At 48.8% G+C, this 13205-nt stretch overlaps 1 long non-coding RNA gene across 1 annotated transcript; it reads left to right on the top strand.

The window, feature by feature from the left end:
• Positions 1-215: 215 nt before the first annotated feature.
• Positions 216-12981, top strand: LOC139251737 (uncharacterized). The gene is made up of 3 exons (XR_011591414.1): positions 216-355; positions 8237-8404; positions 12308-12981. It is a non-coding gene; the product is annotated as an uncharacterized lncRNA (long non-coding RNA).
• The last annotated feature ends 224 nt before the right edge of the window (positions 12982-13205 follow it).

Below are 13205 nucleotides of genomic sequence, written 5' to 3'. Positions count from 1 at the left end.
CCCTCGCCGCAGTGCGAGTCCCACTGTGCCCGGTGCCCTCTGCCCTCGCCGCGGTGTAAGTCCCACTGTGCCCGGTGCCCGGTGCCCTCTGTCCTCGCCGCGGTGTAAGTCCCACTGTGCCCATCAATGCCCTTTTGTCTGGAGTGAGTTGAGCTTGAGCTAACCCTGTTTTTCTCTCTCCCCCTTCCCCCACATATCCCGATTGTTTTAGGGCCGGAGGGGGGCAATCTCTTTATATACCACCTGCCCCAGGAGTTTGGAGATCAGGACCTCCTGCAGATGTTTATGCCTTTTGGGAATGTCGTGTCTGCCAAGGTTTTCATTGACAAACAGACGAACTTGAGCAAATGTTTTGGTGGGTATGTTGCTGAAATGTCTGTCTGTTGTGATGTGAAGCCTCTGTACTTGTGGCCCAGTGGCGGTGCTAGCATTCTAGCTGTCAGAGCGAGGGCCTTCTGAGCCCTCCTACCCCTCACACCCCACCCCCTAGAGGCCAGAGAGCAGAGGCAGAAGCCCATGGCAGTTCATCACCTGTGGTGCCCCTCTCCTTTCCTCTCCTCCCATGGTCTCTGCTTCTACTCTCTGCTCGTTTCCATCAACATTGATTTATCCGGAAGGTGGAATCTCACCAAATCCCGTTTGTCCACAGATCATTGTCTTGCATCGGAGTTTGCCAGATTCCGAATGGATAGGTCGTGTAATGGCAGAAGGGGGAGACTCTCTGTTAACCAGTTCTGGCTGCCCTTTGTTTTTACCTTGTCTTTTGAGCGGGATTGGAGCTGATATTCCAGCAGTCCCACACAACAGCCTGTCAGCCTCTGACCAGCTCACACCATACTTCCCAGTCTCTCCCTCAGCAACTTTCTCACTTTTCATTCACATTTGTTCATTCGCTGGGTGTCTCCGGCAAGGCCGACATTTATTGCCCTGTGAGAAGGTGGTGGTGGTGAGGGAGGGAGTTCCAGGATTTTGACCCAGCGACGATGAAGGAACGGTGATATATTCCCAAGTCGGGATGGTGTGTGACTCGGAGGGGAACGTGGAGGTGATGGTGTTCCCATGCGCCTGCTGCCCTTGTCCTTCTAGGTGGTAGAGGTCGCGGGTTTGGGAGGTGCTGCTGAAGAAGCCTTGGCGAGTTGCTGCAGTGATCTTGTAGATGGTACACACTGCAGCCACGGTGCGCCGGTGGTGGAGGGAGTGAATGTTTAAGGTGGTGGATGGGGGGCCAATCAAGTGGCTGCTTTGTCCTGGATGGTGTCGAGCTTCTCGAGTGTTGTTGGAGCTGCCTCATCCAGGCAAGTGGAGAGTATTCCATCACACTCCTGGCTTGTGCCTTGTAGATGGTGGGAAGGCTTTGGGGAGTCAGGTGAGACACTCACCGCAGAATACCCAGTCTCTGACCTGCTCTTGTAGCCACAGTATTTATGTGACTGGTCCAGTTATGTTTCTGGTCAATGCTGACCCCCAGGATGTTGATGGGGGATTCAGCGATGGTAATGCTGTAGAATGTCAAGCGCTGGTGGTTAGACTCTCGCTTGTTGGAGATGGTCATTGCCTGGCACTTGTGTGGCACAAATGTTGCTTGTCACTTATCAGCCCAAGTCTGAATGTTGTCCAGGTCTTACTGCATGTGGGCACGGACTGCTCCATTATCTGAGGAGTTGTGAATGGAACTGAACACTGTGCAGTCATCAGCGAACATCCCCACTTCTGACCTTATGATGGAGGGAAGGTCATTGATGAAGCAGCTGAAGATGGTTGGGCCTAGGACACTGCCCTGAGGAACTCCTGCAGCGATGTCCTGGGGCTGAGATGATTGACCTCCAACAACCACATCCATCTTCCTCTAGCCAGTGGAGAGTTTTCCCCCCGATTCCCATTGACCAATTTTACTGGGGCCTCTTGACAGGGGTAGTCACTCTCACCTCACCTCTAGAATTCAGCTCTTTTGTCCCTGTTTGGACTAAGGCTGTGATGAGGTCTGGAGCCGAGTGGTCCTGGCGGAACCCAAACTGAGTATCAGTGAGCAGGTTATTGGTGAGTAAATGCTGCTTGATAGCACTGTCCATACCTTCCATCACTCGACTGATGGGGCGGTAATTGACCGGATTGGATTTGTCCTGCTTTTTGTGGGCAGGACATACCCGGGCAGTTTTCCACATTGTCGGGTAGATGCCAGTGTTGTAGCTGTCATTGCGCGGCTAGTTCTGGAGCCCAATCTTCAGCACTACAGCCGGGATGTTGTCAAGACCCATAGCTGTTGTTGTATCCAGTGCGCTCAGCTGTTTGATGTGGAGTGAATCGAATTGGCTGAAGACTGGCATCTGCGATGGTGGGGACCTCAGAAGAAGGCCAAGATAGATCGATCATCCTCTCGGCTGAAGATGGTTGCAAACGCTTCAGCCTTGTCTTTTGCACTCGTGTGCTGGGCTCTGCCATCATTAAGGATGGGGATATTCATGGAACTCCCTCCTCCTGTTAGTTGTTTAATGGTCCACCACTATTCACGACTGGATGTGGCAGGACTGCAGAGCTCTAATCTGATCCATTGGGATCACTTAGCTCTGTCTATAGCATGCTGCTTCTGCTGTGTAGCATGCATGTAGTCCTGTGTTGCAGCTTCCCCAGGTTGGCACCTCATTTTCAGGTACACCTGGTGCTGCTCCTGGCATGCTCTTCTACACTCCTCATTGAACCAGGGTTGGTCCCCAGGCCTGATGGTAATGATAGAATGGGATATGCCGGGGCATGAGGTTACAGATTGTGGTGGAGTATAATTCTGCTGCTGATGGCCCACAGCGCCTCATGGATGCCCAGTTTTGAGCTGCTAGATCTGTTCTGAATCTATCCCATTTAGCACGGTGGTAGTGCCACACAACATGATGGAAGGTGTCCTCAGTGTGAAGACAGGACTTTGTCTCCACAATGACTGCGGTGGTCACTGCTACCAATGCCGTCATGGACAGATGCATCTGCGACAGGTAGATTGGTGAGGACGAGGTCAAGTAGGTTTTTCCCTCAGGTTGGTTCTCTCACCACCTGCTGCAGGCCCAGTCTGGCAGCTATTCGCTATTGGATTTCTTGCTGACTATCTTATATTGATGGCCCCTAGTTATGCTCTTCCCCACAAGTGGAAACACTCTCTCTCTGTCTACTTTATCAAAACCTTTCATCATTTTAAAGACCTTTATTTGGTCACCCCTCAGCCTTCCTATTTCAAAAGAAAAGGGACGCAGCCTGTTCATCTTTTCCTGATAGCCTTGCATTCCTTGTAAATCCTTTTTGCATCCTTTCCAGTGCCTCTATATCCTTTTTATAATACGGCAACCAGATCTATACACAGTACTTCAAGTGTGGTCTAATACAAGTTTAGCATAACTTTTCTACTTTTCAATGCTATCCCCCTCGGAATCCACTTTCTTGGTTTGCTTTTTTATGGCCTTATTAACCTGCGTCACTAATTAGTGATCCCAGATCCCTTTGCTCCTCTACCCCATTTACATTGTTATTTTCCAAGTAATATGTGACTTCCTTATTTATCTTACTAAAATTTAATACCGCACTCTTAATCTGTGTTCAATTTCATTTGCCAATTATATGCTCATTCTGCAACTTTATTACTGTCTGTAATGTGTTGCAGCCTCCTCAGTATTGACTACCCCCCAATTTGGTGCCATCCGCAGATTTAAAAATTGTGTTTTTGATTCCAAAGTCTAAATTGTGAACAACATTGGTGCTTGTTGGGACCCCAATTTCCACCTTCTGTCACTGTGAATAGCAACCAGTACCCTCCTCTCTGCTTTCTGTCGTACAACCAGCTAGCGATCCATTCTGCTGCTACTCCTCCACATTCATTAGTCTATTATGTGACACCTTATCGAAGGTCTTTTAGAAATCTACATAAATTACATCCAATGCATTACCCTTGTCTACTCTCTCTGTTACCGCTTCAAAGAATTCAATGAGCTTGCTGAAGCAAGACATTCCCTTTAGAGATTCATACTGACTATTCACTAAGAGCACAGGTAGACACTTGGGAGTATGACATTATAGCCATTACAGAAACATGGCTGAAAGAGGGGCAGGTTTTGCAGATCAGTATTCCTGGCTACAGGATTTTTAGACAAGATAGAGAAGGGGATAAAAAGGGCGGTGGGGGGGGCCTTGCGATACTGATTAAAGAAAATATTACAGCGGTAAGGGGGGGATCATCAAATGAGACCATATGGGTCAAATTGAAAAATAAAAAAAGGGGCGATCACACTGCTGGGCGTGTATTATAGACCCCCAAACAGTGGGAGGGAGATAGAGGAGCAAATATGTGGGCAAATTGCTGTGAAGTCCAAAAACCGTAGGGGATTTCAACTATCCAAATATTGATTGGGACAAATTTAGTGTGAAGGGTATAGAGGGTGTGGAATTCTTGAAATGCATTCGACAACTTTTTTAGTCAGTATATAATAAGCCCAACACGAGAGGGGGCAGTCTTGAATTGAGTTTTGGGGAATGAAGCTGGGCAGGTTGAGGGGGTATTAGTGGGAGGGCACTTGCGTGTCAGTGACCATAATTCAGTCAGATTCAAGTTGGTTATGGACAAGGATAAGCCTGGAATAAAAGTCCCGAATTGGGGAAACGCTAATTTTGCAAAGTAAAGGAATGATTTGACCATAGTGGACTGGAAACAGCTACTTGTGGGTAAATCAGTGTCGGAACAGTGGGAGGAATTCAAGGAGGAGATCCGGAAGGCTCAGGCCAAACATGTGCCCTTAAAGAAAAAGGCTGGGAAAAATAATTCCAGGGACTTACAGGGGAGGATAAAGAAAAAAAGGGACGCTTATGTCATATATCAACAGCAAAATACCATAGAATCTTTCGAGGAATATAGAAAGTTTAGAGGCAAAATTAAAAAGGATATTAGGAATGCTAAGAGAGAGCACGAAAAATTCTTGGCCAGTAAAATTAAGGAAAATCCTAAGATGTTCTATAAATATATTAAGAGTAAGAAGGTAACTAAGGAAAGGGTAGGGCCTGCTAGAAACCACAAGGGTAATCTTTGTGTGGAGGCGGAAGATGTTGGTAAAGTTCTTAACAAATACTTTGCATCTGTTTTCACAAAGGAAAGGGGCAATACAGATACTGCTATCGAGGAGGAGTGTGATATTCTGGATGAAATAAATATAGTGAGAGAGGAAGTATTAGGGGGTTTAGCATTCCAGACTGTTGAGCGAAGTAAAAGAGGAAATAGCAGAGGCCTTGACCATCATTTTCCAGTCCTCTTTGGGTCTGGGCATGCTGCCAGAGGATTGGAGGACTGCTAATGTAGTACCCTTGTTTAAAAAGGGAGAAAGGGATAGGCCGAGTAATTACAGGCCTGTCAGCCTCAGTGGTGGGAAAATTATTGGAAAAAATTCCTGCATTTGGAAAGGCAAGGATTAATTAATGACAGTCAGCACAGATTTATGAAGGGAAGATCGTGCTTGACTAACCTGATTGAATATTTTGAGGAGGTAACCAGGAGGGTCGATGAGGGCAGTGCGTACAATGTAGTGTATATGGATTTTAGCAAGGCTTTTGATAATACTTTGGTTAGGCCACAGCTGGAGTACTGCGTGCAGTTCTGGTCGCCGTATTATAGGAAGGACGTGATTGCACTAGAGAGGGTGCAGAGGAGATTTACTAGGATGCTGCCTGGAATGGAGAATCTTAATTATGAGGACAGATTGGATAGGCTGGGTTTGTTCTCATTAGAACAGAGGAGGTTGAGTGGAGACCTCATTGAGGTGTACAAAATGTTGAGGGGCCTGGACATAGTGGATAGTAAGGGTCTATTTCCATTGGTGGAAGGATCTATTACGAGGGGCATAGTTTTAAGGTGGTTGGTGGAAGGTTTAGAGGGTGTTTGAGGGGGAGGGGGCTTCTTTACGCAGAGAGTTGTGGGGATCTGGAACTCGCTACCTGGAAGAGTGGTGGATGCAGAAACCCTCACCACTTTTAAGAGATGGTTGGATGGGCACTTAAAGTGCAGTAACCTGCAGGGTTACGGACCGAGAGCTGATAATTGGGATTAGACTGGATGACCTTTTGCTGGACGGAGCAGATATAATGGTAAGTACTGCAGGGAATAGAATACGGCCACAGGGTGCTCTCCTGGACTAGTGTCGATCGCCTGGATGGGTCGGAGAGGAATTTTCCCAGATTTTTTTCCTTAAATTGGCCTGGGTTTTTATCTGGTTTTTGCCTCTCCCAGGAGATCACATGGCTCCGGTTGGGGTGGAGTGTAGAATGTTTCAGTATAAGGGATGTCGCAGTTGTGTGGGGCGGACTGGTTGGGCTGGGTGCTCTTTGCCTTTCCGTCATTGCTCATAGGTTTATATGTAACCTTCAGGGCTGCTGACCGAGGGCCGTGCGGCTCTTTGTCGGCCGGCGCGGACACGATGGGCTGGAATGGCCTCCTCCTGCGCTGTAAATTTCTATGTTTCTATATTTTTCTATTTTTTCCATTATTAGGAATTCCATTATTTTTCCCTCCACTGATGTTAAGCTGAATGGTCTATAGTTTTCTTCTCTATCTCCCTTCTAGCTATCCACCAGTCCTCTGACGCTTCACCTTTTTCTAATGAATTAAAAATTTGTAAGAGTGCCTCTGCTATCTCTTCTCTATGAACTCATTGAATGGCGGTGCAGGCTCGAAGGGCCGAATGGCCTACTCCTGCACCTATTTTCTATGTTTCCCTAGATTCCTTTAAAATCCATCCGGACCAAGGGTTTTATCCTCTTAGTTTGATAAGTTTATTTAATATATCACCTCTTTTTATATTAAATGGGTTATATCATTTATAATCTCATCATCCAATGTCACAGCCACCTGATCTCTGTCCCTGGTAAATACTAAAGCAAAGCAATTATTAAATATTTCTGCCATTTCGTTGCCTGTGATTTTATCGTGTTCCCATCCTGACTTTCCTTTTTTATATTTGTGCCTGCAGAATATTTTACTGTTTGTTTTATGTTTCTTGATAATTTAATTTCATAATTCCTCTTTGGCTTCCTAATTTTTTTGACGACACTCCAAATCTCTTTGTATTCTTCCTTGTCATGCGCTCCCCAGCTGTGCATGTACTTAGTGTGTGTCCTCGTCCTTATTCATCCGTGGCGTCTCTTTAGTCTGTTCTTGAATTTTAGCAGAATGTATTTTTCTTGGATTCTGTTGAACATCGTTTTAATCTCCTTTCACAGCCCATGTGCATTCTGCCCTATCATGGGCACGACCCACCCATTTAATCCTCTCCCGCAGCCCATGTACCCTCCCATCTAATGTCCCACGGCCTATATACCCTCCCATCTAATGTCCCACAGCCCATGTACCCCCCCATCTAATGTCCCACAGCCCATGTACCCTCCCATCTAATGTCCCACAGCCCATGTACCCTCCGATCTAATGTCCCACAGCCCATGTACCCTCCCATCTAATGTCCCACAGCCCATGTACCCTCCCATCTTATCTCCCACAGCCCATGTACCCTCCGATCTAATGTCCCACAGCCCATGTACCCTCCGATCTAATGTCCCACAGCCCATGTACCCTCCGATCTAATCTCCCACAGCCCATGTACCCTCCCATCTAATGTCCCACAGCCCATGTACCCTCCCATCTAATCTCCCACAGCCCATGTACCCTCCCATCTAATGTCCCACAGCCCATGTACCCTCCCATCTAATGTCCCACAGCCCATGTACCCTCCCATCTAATGTCCCACAGCCCATGTACCCTCCCATCTAATGTCCCACAGCCCATGTACCCTCCCATCTAATGTCCCACAGCCCATGTACCCTCCCATCTTATCTCCCACAGCCCATGTACCCTCCCATCTAATGTCCCACAGCCCATGTACCCTCCCATCTTATCTCCCACAGCCCATGTACCCTCCCATCTAATGTCCCACAGCCCATGTACCCTCCCATCTTATCTCCCACAGCCCATGTACCCTCCCATCTAATGTCCCACAGCTCATGTACTCTCCCATTTAATCTCCTCCCACAGCCCAAGTACCCTCCCCGATCACTCTCCTCTACCCTCCCTGTTATTTTTAAATTGAAGAGTTTAAATGGAGTGGCCAGTTTCTCAGTGGCCCAGCTGTCTCACTCTGTCTGAACCTGCTCCCCTCCCAGTTCTCTACACTTGCGGATAGGATGGGCTGTCTGAATGTTAACTGTGCCGCTGTGTTTTTGCTTGCAGGTTTTGTGAGCTATGACAATCCGGTTTCCTCACAGGCTGCCATACAAGCAATGAATGGCTTTCAGATTGGCATGAAGCGCCTGAAAGTTCAGCTAAAGCGATCGAAGAACGACAGCAAGCCATACTGAGCTTTAGGCAAAATAAACTTGAGTTTAAACATGTTCACTGGTAAGTTGGGCGCAGCTGAGGAAACAAATCGTGAGAGAGGTGGCCGTCGAACTTCTCGAGTAACCCCATCGTGACTGGGGCCATTTTCTGCACTCAGTCTTTGTGTGAGTGTGCGTTTCACTTCTGTTTTATTGACAAAATTAACGGTACGATTTTCTGTTGTGAATTTTAAGTTTTATATAGATATATATATATATATACACAGATGTGCTGACACTCAGTATAAGGGTAGTCTAAAGGTATTTTTCTTCACTGAAATTTTAGCTGCCATATCATTTAGAATTTGGAGTTTGCTGTGTACTGACAGCCAAGTGTGTTACTGGAGAGAATGCTTACCATTCACTGGTATCTTTCAAAACAATTGCCATGCAACCACCCTTTTGAGGATTGAAGGTTGTTCTACCAGAGTTGCCTCACCAAAAAACCCACGCCATTGGAGTATTCATTGAGATGATGATAAAATGGAGTACACCAAAGGGAACTGGTCAATACTGACTGTGTTCATCACAGAACATGGTGCCATCCCCTCCCCCTCATCCTCTTCCTTTTTCCCTTCCTTCCCTTTTCCTTCCTGCTCTTCATCTCTTCACTTTTTCTGTTCCTCCTTTTCTTCATCTTCCTTCTCTCCTCTCTTCCTTCCCCACTTCACTTTCTCCCTCCCTTGTGCGCCCTGTGTCTGTCTCTCTGCCTATCTCTCTCCTTTCTCACTTTCTATCGCACCCTCTGTGTGTCTCTCTCTCATGCACCCTCTCTCTCTGTCTCTCTCTCACGTGCCCTGTCTCTCTCTCTCGTGCCCTGTCTCTCTCACGTGCCCTGTCTCTCTCACGTGCCCTGTCTCTCTCTCTCTCTCTCACGTGCCCTGTCTCTCTCTCTCTCACGTGTCCTGTCTCTCTCTCTCTCACGTGCCCTGTCTCTCTCTCTCTCACGTGCCCTGTCTCTCTCTCTCACGTGTCCTGTCTCGCTCTCTCTCTCTCTCTCTCTCACGTGCCCTGTCTCTCTCTCTCTCACGTGCCCTGTCTCTTTCTCTCTCACGTGCCCTGTCTCTCTCTCTCTCTCTCTCACGTGCCCTGTCTCTCTCATGCCCTCTCTCTCTCACGTGCCCTGTCTCTCTCATGCCCTCTCTCTCTCTCGTTCTCTCTTGTGCCCTGTCTCTTTCTCTTGTGCACTCTCTGTCGCCTCCCCTTTGCCCCCGCGCACCCCGCGCCATGAGACAGTCCATCAGTTCTCAAAGGGTGTAGCACCACCACCATGCTTGCAGTTCCTCTCTCTGACTCCAGAGCAATGGGTGCTGTGCACATACGGTGTAAGACTTGCCAATCTAGTTTCCGATGTTTGGAGGGTCACATCAACCTGCTCCCAAGATTTCATTCTCTCCAGTTTTTTTAGAAATTGGTGGATAAAACACGACAAAATGTTTTCTGTTTTCACACATTCAACTTAAAAACTTCATGGGGAATAGTGTAAATTTGTTTTAAAAATGCACAAAGAGATTGGGGTGAATGTATAATTACAGTTCTACCCTTTCTATTTTTATAGAGGTTTTTTACTGCTCCCACGTGTTGGAGATTATTTATTATGGGAGATATTTTACTGGAGAATCAGTGTTTTGTAGGCGACTGGTTTACATGGCTATTATATGCAATGTTTGAGGTGGAACTACTGATACAGGGTCCCTCTGACGCTCTTTGATTCAAATACTTGAAACCTGTTTTTTTTACTAACTGTTGGGAGAGAAGCTGAAGATTTGATTTTAAATTTGGAGCTGGGCCACACGCTGGAACCCTGGTGTGTGTATCGGTTGGATTGTGTTCGTCCCTCACCATTTGGACTGTTTCCTGAAAGGTGTCGTTGACGCATGGCTGGGGTGGTCACTGCAGCTCTCCAGCTGGTGAATTATCCGCGGAGTAATTGCTTGCGTTGCACGGGGTGTCCGACTTGTGCTGGGAGACAGAGCCATGCTCCAAATGCAAGCACTCAGCACACTTCCCACATTCACATTATGTCCTTGTAGATCGCTCTGGCTCCCACTCTCACTGCACACAGCGAGCTCCTCCTTCCTCCATCACACATTTAAACGCACTAAATCCCATGCTGTTTGATCCATTAGTGACCAAAGGATATTCCTCATCTCCTGACGTGCCATTGACACCAATCCCAGATCACAGCAAGTGTCTTGTACTGTGCGTAGGGAACGAGACAGACCACTGTGCCGCACTTTGAAACAGCCGCAGATAGAACCTTGTTTTTGCCCACTTCAGAGGTTTCAGGCTGTGATTCAGGACAACGCAGTACTGAGGGAGCCCCGCACTGTCGGAGGGGCAGTACTGAGGGAGCCCCGCACTGTCGGAGGGGCAGTACTGAGGGAGCCCCGCACTGTCGGAGGGGCAGTACTGAGGGAGCCCCGCACTGTCGGAGGGGCAGTACTGAGGGAGCGGCGCACTGTCGGAGGGGCAGTACTGAGGGAGCCCCGCACTGTCGGAGGGGCAGTACTGAGGGAGCCCCACACTGTCGGAGGGGCAGTACTGAGGGAGCCCCGCACTGTCGGAGGGGCAGTACTGAGGGAGCCCCGCACTGTCGGAGGGGCAGTACTGAGGGAGCGCCGCACTGTCGGAGGGGCAGTACTGAGGGAGCCCCGCACTGTCGGAGGGGCAGTACTGAGGGAGCGCCGCACTGTCGGAGGGGCAGTACTGAGGGAGCGCCGCACTGTCGGAGGAGCAGTACTGAGTGAGCGCCGCACTGTCGGAGGGGCAGTACTGAGGGAGCGCCGCACTGTCGGAGGGGCAGTACTGAGGGAGCGCCGCACTGTCGGAGGGGCAGTACTGAGGGAGCGCCGCACTGTCGGAGGGGCAGTACTGAGGGAGCCCCGCACTGTCGGAGGGGCAGAACTGAGGGAGCGCCGCACTGTTGGAGGGGCAGTACTGAGGGAGCGCCGCACTGTCGGAGGGGCAGAACTGAGGGAGCGCCGCACTGTTGGAGGGGCAGTACTGAGGGAGCGCCGCACTGTCGGAGGTGACATCTTTCGATTGAGATGTTGAACTGAGGCCCCGTTTGCCCTCAGATAGATAATAAGGATTCCATGGATCTATGGGAAGAAGAGCAGTGTCCTGGCCAATATTTATCCCTCAACTAAGATGACTAAAATGGATTATCTGGTCATTATGACATTGCTGTTTGGGGAGCTTGCTGTGCACAATGTGTGCACTGTTTCCTACATTACCACAGTGACTACACTTTTAAAAGTACTACAAGTGGCTTTGGAAGATCATGTGGTGATGAAAGGCACTATGGAAATGCCAGTGTTTGTGTAAACCGAGGTGCCCTGGCGTCCAGCGAATGCCTGCCGAGTCGAGCATTCACATTGTTGCTGTTCGTGATGACTGCTCCACTTTCCTTGTGTCAATCGGGCCACCCTTCATCTGAGATTGTGGCTTGAGGTATTGTAGCTAGTAGCGGCTTTTTACATCATTTAACTTGTACGTATCGTCTCACTGATTTCTCTCATCCTGAGTTTCTCTGGCAGTCTGGTCCAGTTTCGTCTGTGCATTCACTTACCGTCATTTTCCCTTTTAAAAGGATTTTATTCTTCGAGCCGATTGGTAATGGGGTAGATGCAAGTCGCAAACTAAAGGGCCCCTGCCCCTTCCTCTCTCCCCCTCCATGGCACCTTTGGGTGGCTCAAGGCCCCTGATGCCACACGTGTGGGTGTGGGTGTGTGTGTGTGTATGAGTTCTGTGTTTGTATTGTTCAGCATGTGCTGTTCGCTGTCCCATTGTTCAGATTATGCATTGACCCCCATGCACTGTATCATTGTCTTTTGTTTTTAATTTTTATTTTATTTTCTTCCTTTTTTTATGGCTTTGTGTAACTTGGTCCTTCTCCCTTTCTGGTTTTGTTTTTTTCTAGATATCTTCGTACCCGTTTGTTCATCGTCTGCCTAGCATGTTGCTGTGACGTCAACGTTCATCGTCCCCTCGTTGTCTCTGAGCTTCTCTGATGCTTGACCTCTACTGACCTTTGACCTTGTTTTGACCTTATTAAATTTGATGTATTTCAGAAACCTTTTGTTTCCCCCCCTCAGTGCTGCTGGGGCAGGCCGCTTTCAACAAGCTTACAAACAATTGTTACATTGAAATCTTCTTTAAGAGTCTATTTTTCTAGAATTTCTTAACTAAATTGCAGCGTTTTGACACTTCTTTCTACTCCTTTTCGCAAAGCGCCCTTTCTAGCAGTAACGGAGGGCTTTATATCTGAAGCAGCCAACCGACAAAAAAACAGAAAATGACTTGTGCGTGTTCCTGTTCCGTTTTTTAGTGTGGCGTGTGTTCAGGGCAGTGTGGAGTGTTGTCACATTTTGCTCTAAGGGAGATGAAGCTCAGATGTTTTCTTCACCCATAAGTTGGCAGGGTGTTAGCTCCCTCGCCCCACATCATCGTTTCCCCTCGCTCCCTCCCTCCCTATCCCCTCCCTCCCTCCCTCTACCCTCCCTCCCTCCCTCCCTCTACCCTCCCTCCCTCCCTCCCTCTACCCTCCCTCCCTCCCTCCCTCCCTCCCCCCTCCCTCCCTCCCTCCCTCTACCCTCCCTCCCTATCCGCTCCCTCCCTCCCTCTACCCTCCCTCCCTCCCTCCCTCTACCCTCCCTCCCTCCCTATCCCCTCCCTCCCTCCCTCTACCCTCCCTCCCTCCCTCCCTATCCCCTCACTCCCTCCCTATCCCCTCACTCCCTCCCTATCCCCTCCCTCCCTCCCTATCCCCTCCCTCCCTCCCTCCCTCTACCCTCCCTCCCTCCCTCTACCATCCCCCC

This window comes from Pristiophorus japonicus, unplaced genomic scaffold (genome assembly GCF_044704955.1).
Source record: "Pristiophorus japonicus isolate sPriJap1 unplaced genomic scaffold, sPriJap1.hap1 HAP1_SCAFFOLD_436, whole genome shotgun sequence".
NCBI classification, from domain to species: Eukaryota; Metazoa; Chordata; class Chondrichthyes; family Pristiophoridae; genus Pristiophorus; species Pristiophorus japonicus.
Note: the sequence above shows the minus strand (reverse complement) of the source record. Positions and strands in the feature narration are given on the sequence as shown.